This window comes from Apium graveolens, chromosome 1 (assembly GCF_009905375.1).
Source record: "Apium graveolens cultivar Ventura chromosome 1, ASM990537v1, whole genome shotgun sequence".
Taxonomy (NCBI): Eukaryota; Viridiplantae; Streptophyta; class Magnoliopsida; order Apiales; family Apiaceae; genus Apium; species Apium graveolens.
The window spans coordinates 120,673,866-120,680,123 of record NC_133647.1 but is presented as its reverse complement, the minus strand read 5'-3'; the positions used below and the strand labels follow the sequence as shown (position 1 = coordinate 120,680,123).

The 6,258-nt window shown below is 43.6% G+C and overlaps 1 non-coding gene across 1 annotated transcript; it reads left to right on the top strand.

Moving 5' to 3' along the window:
* Positions 1-5,671: 5,671 nt before the first annotated feature.
* Positions 5,672-5,778, top strand: LOC141683847 (small nucleolar RNA R71). Its single transcript, XR_012560463.1, has one exon. It is a non-coding gene; the product is annotated as a small nucleolar RNA R71 (small nucleolar RNA).
* The last annotated feature ends 480 nt before the right edge of the window (positions 5,779-6,258 follow it).

The window sequence follows — 6,258 nt, the reverse complement described above, 5'->3', positions numbered from 1 at the left end:
ATTATTGTCTGGACTGCGGGTCCAAACTGTGCCCGATCGACAGAGAGTCGCACAAATCAAATCCAAGTCAAAATCCTCAGCAGTCTTTTCATTCCAGTTCTCCTCCTCGGGCTTCCTCTCTCGCTGTCCAATCACACGGCGAATCGCCGCAGGATGATAATCAACCGTCAGCCCACGGACTACAGAAAACCCATTCTTTTCAGCCTTCGCGTTCGCGTAGAACTCGCGAACAACGCTCATCGGTACTGCTTCGGGTGACTCACAAAAAGCTATCCACCCCTTCTCTGCAATCATGGGCAACAACTCACCATCCCTCCCTGATGGTAAAAACCCCCTCTCCTTCAGAATCGGCTTCCCCAACAGCCTAATGTACTCTTCCTCCGCAGCTCTGTCAGTTAACCGAGGCCTTGCAGCAGTACCCCTCGATGAATCAGCAGTAGGAACTATGCTGCTGCTGTCAATAGTGCGTGCTCTCTTGGGTGCCATTGATTCGTGAATAAAAGTGTGTAAGAACTGATTTTTGATGTTTGTGAGAGGGTTTAAGTGTAGGAAGTTTTGTGGGAGATATGTAGGATAGGTGTATGTATATATAGGGTGTGGATTAGATTAGGGTTTGGGAATTAAGGGATAAAATGATGGGGTAGTGGGAACAATTCGTGGGTTTATGGGCTAAAACTGTTTTTGTATTTTTGTTTGTTTTTTTTTTTTCTGAACTGTAAAAAATTTTCTGGAACTCGACCCCTGCGCGGCCGCTCAGCATAGCTGCGCGGGCGCGCAGAGGGTCTCTGGAAAAAAAATTTTTCAGCCCCTGTTTTATGATTTTTTTGTGTTTTTGGATAGGTTATTAACTTCTAAGGGTTCCTGTAACAACAATTCATGGGTTGCCTCCCACGCAGCGCTTCTTTTTCGTCATTAGCTTGACGTTCCGTACCTTTCTCAAGTAGTCAACAAAATGGCACTAACCACCTCTCGGTTTGCCATGTCCCCATAGTAGTGCTTCAACCGCTGACCGTTAACCTTGAATGCTTGGTCCGAATCATTCTCAAAAATTTCCACCGCTCCATGTGGAAACACAGTTTTGACAATAAAAGGTCCAGACCACCTTGATTTCAACTTCCCAGGAAAAAGTCGGAGCCGAGAGTTGAATAAAAGAACTTGTTGCCCTGGCACAAATAACTTAGGATGTAGCTTCCTATCGTGCCACCTCTTCACCTTTTCCTTATACATTTTATTATTCTCGTACGCTTGAAGTCGAAATTCATCAAGTTCATTAAGCTGAAGCATTCTTTTCTTACCAGCTGCATCTAAATCCAGGTTCAATTTCTTCAATGCCCAGTAGGCCTTATGCTCAAGCTCCGCCGGTAGATGACATCCCTTACCGTACACCAACTGAAACGGTGACATCCCAAGTGGAGTTTTGTATGCTGTTCTGTAAGCCCAAACAGCTTCATCGAGCTTTAAAGACCAATCCTTCCTTGACGGACAAACAACCTTCTCTAGAATGCACTTTATCTCTCTGTTAGACACTTCCGCTTGACCATTTATTTGCGGATGATAGGCAGTAGCTACTCGATGATTCACATTATAACGCTGCATCATAGAAGTGAACTTACGGTTGCAAAAATGCGACCCTTTATCACTTATGGTTACCCGAGGTGTTCCAAACCTTGTGAAAATTTGCTTATGAAGAAAATTTAGTACTGCCTTTGCATCATTTGTCGGTAAAGCTTTAACTTCGACCCATTTTGAGACATAATCGACTGCCAGCAAGATGTACTGATTATTGCAAGATGAGATAAAAGGCCCCATGAAATCGATTCCCCATACATCAAAGACCTCAACTTCAAGCATCACATTTAATGGCATTTCATCCTTCCTTGACAAATTTCTCACTCTTTGGCAACGATCACACCTTAAAACAAACTGATGAGCATCCTTGAACAAAGTAGGCCAGAAAAAACCTGCTTGCAGAATACGAGCTGCCGTCTTCTCACCTCCATAGTGTCCACCATAAATCGTGGAATGGCAGTCTCGTAATATCCCCTCCGTCTCACAGAACGGGATACATCTCCTGATGATCTAGTCAGATCCCTGTCTAAATAAATATGGTTCATCCCACATATACCACTTCACCTCATGCAGAAACTTCTTCTTTTGAGCGGATGTCAAATTAAGAGGCATTATATTGCTGACGAGATAGTTTACAATATCTGCAAACCATGGTTCTTCCTCCTGAATTGCAAACAACTGCTCATCCGGAAAAGATTCATTGATTAACGTCCTATCTTGTGAAGTAGAATCGGGATTCTCCAACCTAGAGAGATGGTCAGCTACTTGATTCTCAGTACCTTTTCTATCTTTGATCTCTAACTCAAATTCCTGAAGTAAAAGCACCCAACGAATGAGTCTTGGCTTCGAATCCTTCTTAGAAACCAGATAGCGAATAACTGCATGATCAGTGAATACTGTTACTTTCGTACCAAGCAGATAAGATCGAAATTTCTCAAAGCCAAAGACTATAGCCAAATGCTCCTTCTCAGTAGTGGTGTAGTTCAATTGGGCACCATTTAAAGTCTTACTCGCATAGTAGACCACATGGAAGAGATTTTTCTTGCGCTGTCCCAGAACTGCACCTACCGCATAATCACTCGCATCACACATCATCTCAAACGGTTCTGTCCAATCTGGTGCTGTAATGACTGGTGCCGTGATCAAACTCTCCTTGAGAGTCTCGAATGCTGCCAAACATTCATCATCAAGTTTGAAAGGCACATCTTTCTCAAGCAAATTGCACAACGGCTTAGATATCTTTGAAAAGTCCTTGATGAATCGCCGATAAAAACCCGCATGACCAAGAAAACTACGAATTTCTTTCACAGAATTAGGTGGGGGAAGATTTTCAATGACTCCCACCTTGGCCTTGTCCACCTCCAGACCCTTGCTAGAGACCTTATGCCCAAGGATAATGCCTTCACGCACCATAAAATGACATTTCTCCCAATTAAGCACCAAATTAGTTTCCACGCATCTTTTGAGTACGGCGCGCAGATTGTTCAAACATTCATCATATGAGTGTCCAAAGACGGAGAAGTCATCCATGAACACTTCGACGTTATTTCCAATCATGTCAGAGAATATAGCCATCATACATCTCTGAAAAGTGGCCGGGGCGCCACATAACCCAAACGAAACTCTACGAAAAGCAAATGTGCCAAATGAACAAGTGAAGGTAGTCTTTTCCTGATCCTCTGGTGCAATACAAATCTGATTATACCCGGAATAACCATCCAGAAGACAAAAATACTCATAACCCGCCAATCTGTCAAGCATCTGATCAATAAATGGAAGGGGGAAGTGATCCTTCCTTGTGGCTTTGTTCAATTTTCTATAATCCATGCATACTCTCCATCCTGTAACTGTTCGAGTAGGGATGAGCTCATTCTTTTCATTTGCGACCACAGTGATACCTCCCTTCTTAGGTACACATTGTACGGGGCTCACCCACGAGCTGTCAGAAATAGGATTAATGATGCCTACATCTAGCCATTTCAGAATTTTTTTCTTCACCACCTCCTTCATGATGGGATTCAGTCTTCGCTGCTGTTCCACAGTTGGCTTACTACCTTCCTCTAGCAGAATTTTATGCATACAATATGAAGGACTTATCCCCTTGATGTCTGCTATGGTCCATCCAATAGCCGATTTGAATTCTCTCAAAATCCTTAAGAGCTTGTCTTCCTCACTACCTGAAAGGTCAGATGAAATAATAACAGGTAACATAGATGAATCACCTAAAAAGGCATACCTCAAGTGTTCAGGTAATGGTTTGAGCTCCAAGGTAGGTGCTTCCTCTATTGATGGTTTGAGCTTCCCTTCAGCATTCTTAAGGTTAGAAGTACCAAGAGATTCAAATGGTATGTCCAGCTTTCGCTTCCAGGGAGAAGCGTTCAGATATTGTAATTGCTCGTTGTTATCTTCATCATCGCTGTCAAAATCCCCCACTAAGGCCTTTTCCAATGCATCAGACATTAGCATGTGATCGAGTTCCGAAGTAACCGCAGAATCAATCACATCCACTTTTAAGCACTCCTCATCTTTTGTAGGGAATTTCATTGCCTTGAATACGTTGAAGGTCACATCCTGATCTTGGACCCGCATAGTAAGTTCCCCTTTTTGCACATCTATTAAGGTACGGCCAGTAGCCAAGAAAGGCCTCCCCAAGATTATGGGAATCTTTTTATCTTCCTCAAAATCCAGAATAACAAAATCTGCTGGAAAGAAGAGCTTATCCACTTTGACGAGCACATCCTCAACTATGCCCCTTGGGTAAGTAATGGAACGGTCAGCCAATTGTAGTGACATGTACGTGGGTTTTGGATCAGGCAGATCCAGTTTTTTAAAGATCGACAACGGCATCAGATTAATGCTTGCTCCCAAATCACAAAGGCACTTGTCAAAAGTCAGATTTCCAATTGTGCAAGGAATGGTGAAGCTCCCTGGATCTTTCAGTTTTGGTGGTAACTTTTGTTGCAGAACAGCGCTGCATTCTTCCGTGAGAGCAACAGTTTCAAGGTCATCCAGTTTCACCTTCCTTGAAAGAATAGTCTTCATAAACTTCGCATAACTAGGCATTTGTTCAAGAGCTTCAGCGAAAGGTATATTGATGTGAAGTTTCTTGAACACCTCCAGAAACTTCCCGAACTATCTATCCAGCTTTTGTTGCTGCAATCTCTTAGGAAAAGGTGGTGGAGGATAGAGCTGTTTCTCCCCTGTATTAGCCTCAGGCAGAGTGTGTTCAACAGTAGTCTTCCTTGGTTCCGCCGCTTTCTCCTTTTGCTTAGATTCTTCACCTCTAATTTCAGCTTCTACTTCTTTTGCCTTTTCAGCATCAGCTACTTTTCCAGACCTTAAGGTAATAGCCTTGACTTGCTCTTTAGCTTCCTTCCTGCCTGGTACTTCCGTGTCACTGGGAAGAGTGCCAGGTTGACGATTGAGCACTGCATTGGCTAATTGACCGATTTGATTTTCCAAGGTCTTGATAGAAACCGCCTGACTCTTGCACAACAGCTTAAGTTCCTCAAAATCAGCACTAGTGGGTGCAGCTGTACTTCCCTGTTGAGGATATGATTGCCTTGTAGCATACTGCTGTGGTTGCTGGAATCCAGGTGGGTTAAACTGTTTACTCACTCCTTGCTGATATGGTGGCTGAATAGCATTCTGATTATTCCCCCAGCTGAAATTTGGATGATTTCTGTTGTTAGGATGATAGGTCGCTGGCACAGGCTGCTGTTGTCGCTGATAATTATTCACATACTGAACAGATTCGTTTACAAGAGAACACTAATCAGTAGCATGAGAACCTGCACAAAGCTCACAAACCATAGCTATTTGATTAACTCCATACGTAGCCAAAGAATCAACCTTCATTGATAGCGCTTGGAGCTGGGCTGCAATAGCGGTGGCTGCATCAACTTCCAGAATACCTGCTACCTTGCCTGACGTCATCCTCTGAGTTGGGTTTTGATGCTCATTTGCAGCCATCGTCTCGATAAGATTATACGCCTCAGTATAGCTTTTAGCCCATAAGGCTCCTCCGGCTGCTGCATCGAGCATGGGCCGAGATTGGGCCCCCAAACCATTATAGAAACCAGTGATCACCATCCAATCCGGCATTCCATGATGTGGACATTTTCTCAACATTTCCTTGTAGCGTTCCCAAGCCTCGCACATAGATTCTGTAGGTTGCTGCGCAAACTGAGTAAGAGCACTACTCATAGCAGCAGTCTTTGCCATTGGATAAAACTTCACCAGAAACTTTTGCGCAAGATCTTGCCACATAGTGATGGACCCAGCTGGTTCAGAATGTAACCAGTCTTTAGCCTTATCCCTCAGTGAGAATGGGAAAAGCCTCAACTTGATAGCCTCATCAGTCACGCCATTATACTTAAAAGTGCTGCAGATCTCGACAAAATTCCTTATGTGCATGTTGGGGTCTTCAGTTGCCGCTCCTCCAAAAGAAACAGAATTCTGCACCATCTGAATAGTGCCCGGCTTGATTTCAAAGGTGTTAGCTTGAATAGCCGGATGAAGGATGCTTGACTGAATGTCATCAATTTTAGGCCGAGAAAAATCCATAAGAGCTGGATCAGCTTGAACAATACGATCTCCCATGTTTACTGGTTCTTTCTGCTCAGTTCCTGAATCCGAATCCTCAAAATCTAACTTCTCCGGAATATCAAGAACTTCGTCTGTCTCCTC